Source organism: Mus caroli, chromosome 5 (genome assembly GCF_900094665.2).
Source record: "Mus caroli chromosome 5, CAROLI_EIJ_v1.1, whole genome shotgun sequence".
In the NCBI taxonomy this organism is placed as follows: domain Eukaryota; kingdom Metazoa; phylum Chordata; class Mammalia; order Rodentia; family Muridae; genus Mus; species Mus caroli.
The window spans coordinates 110,224,538-110,226,801 of NC_034574.1; positions in this window are offsets into that span (position 1 = coordinate 110,224,538).

The window sequence follows — 2,264 nt, forward strand, 5'->3', positions numbered from 1 at the left end:
CTCCTCTCTCTCTCCCTCTCTCTCTCTCTCTCTCTCCCTGACACCGTGTCGCACTAGTGCCTGTTGATTCTTACTCCATCAGGGGCCCTTTCCTCCCCCCCCCCATGTCAACTTTCAGTGCTGGCCGAGACCCGGCCGCCCCTGCCGTCCACCACCTGCATCGCGGTGCCGGCGGCGACGACGCGGTTCCGGATGTTCTGCTGACAACCTTGGAGGTGGTTTTAGGGTCTGTCAACCAACAAACGGCGATGGAACACAGATGGATGTTGCTTTCAGCAATCCCTCGTTGTCACCAACCAGTGAAAGTAAAGCAAAAAAAAAAAAAAGAGAAAATACCTAAAGAAACCTAAATAAACAACACATGCCAAGGGGGAGAGACACAAAATCCGCAGCCTTACACCTTAACCAGCTGCTGCATAACTTTATTTTATTTTATTTTTTTGGTATTTATTCATCAGGAATTAAAAAAAAACAAAGTTTTATTAAAGATTGAAAATTTGATACATTTTACAGGAACTAATTGTGATGTACATATGAAGTGGTAACATATTATTACTATTTTGGGGCCGGGGTGGGTGGGTGGGATGAAGAGATCTTGTGGTTTTTAAGAACCTGCCGGCAAGAGTTTGCCTTGCCGTCAGCCTGGTCTACTGTATCCCAGCATCCTCTGCTGTTGCAGATGGTGCGAGTACACTTAAAGGAGCTCACAGAATCCCAGTAGCACAAAATTGGGCTTTGGCAAATCATGTATTTTGTGTATAGAGGGAATCTAAGGAGAGGAATTGCTTATTTTCATATTGTATTTTAACTGTTTCTCTGATCAGAATTTTTTTACTTCCTCCTCCTGTTCCTCCCCTGCCCCCCACGCCCACTCCCCACTCCAGTCTCTGGAGTTCAATGTCTTCTCTGCCAATCATCTCTGTTTATTTCTCCTTCCCCTCCCCACGCCCCCTATCTGTGGTCATAAATATTGCATTATCCATCCTTTCAAACTGTGTATTTTCTTACAATAAAAAATGATGACGAGAAAAAGGCTCCGCTCCTTTTGCATGCACTTAAAAAAGAAAACATTTTTCAGGTCCCAAGGAAGAGCATGATTAACTGTCAGGGCTTTTAATTATATTTGTAAATAAAAGTGTTCGTCACATCGCCTGGCTGTGTTCTTGTAGCAGGATTTCCCTTCCAGGTCCCTCTGGGGATGACTCTGGGGGCTGGCTGGGCCCTCCTGGATCCCTGCTCAGGGCCTTGGCTGCTACTCCTCCCAGAAGGACGCTGAGGGAAAAGCCCAGTCTTCCAGTTTCTTCTCCTGGACCGAGATGGAGGAGCACTGTTTGATGTGCTCAGACAGATCGGCCCAGCCTGGGTGCCCCTAGCCATAGAAGCAGGAGCCACACACACACTGCAGAGGCTCCCGTGGTCTCAGGCAAGAGGACTGGAGCCCACGAAGGAAAGCAGGCCGTGGAAGAAGCATGGGCCACTCCCACTGGAAACTGTCCTGGGATAGCCCAGGCTCCATCCCTTCCTGGTTCCTCTCACTGGAGTAACTATAGAGTAAAAATTGCACTTCCGGGATATGGTTTTAGGGTCAGGGCAATCTCACACCTATAACCTTAGCTCTGCCAGCCAGGCATATTGAAAATTGGATCTTGCCTTTTTTGTCATTATTGTCTCTCTTTCTTTTCTCTCTCCTTTCTTCTCTGGATTTTGTTTTCCTTCCCCTCCGCGACCCCCACCCCCAGGACTCACACTATAGACCAGGCTAGCCTCCAACACACAGAAATCCTTCTGCCTCCACCCCACCCCAACCTCCCACAAAGGACTGGGATTAAAGGCCGTGTCCTGTCACACCTAGCCCAGTTTTGTGTTTTCCTACTGACCTGAGAGCTGGGCTGCTTCGACCTGCTTAGCCAGGCTGAGGTCACATGAAGTCATGCTAATAAGTAAGCACTCTGTCACTGAGTCAGCCCCAGCCCCCATCACTGCTTTTTGAATGCGGACCTGAGGACCATCCTTGGATGGTGTGGAAGGGTGAGTTACCAAATACAAACGTAACCCGTTGGTCTCACTGTGACAAACTGACGACATACTAAATCCAACTAGGATAAAATTACAAGTAGTTATTACCGTGGATTACAACCTCCCAGGCCACTGAGCCCCTTTATCTCTTTGGTCAGCACATTGAAAGTAACGTTGGAGGAGCCAGGCATGGTGGCACGAGCCTTTAATCCCAGAGCTAGGGAGACAGAGATCTCAGTGAGTTCGAA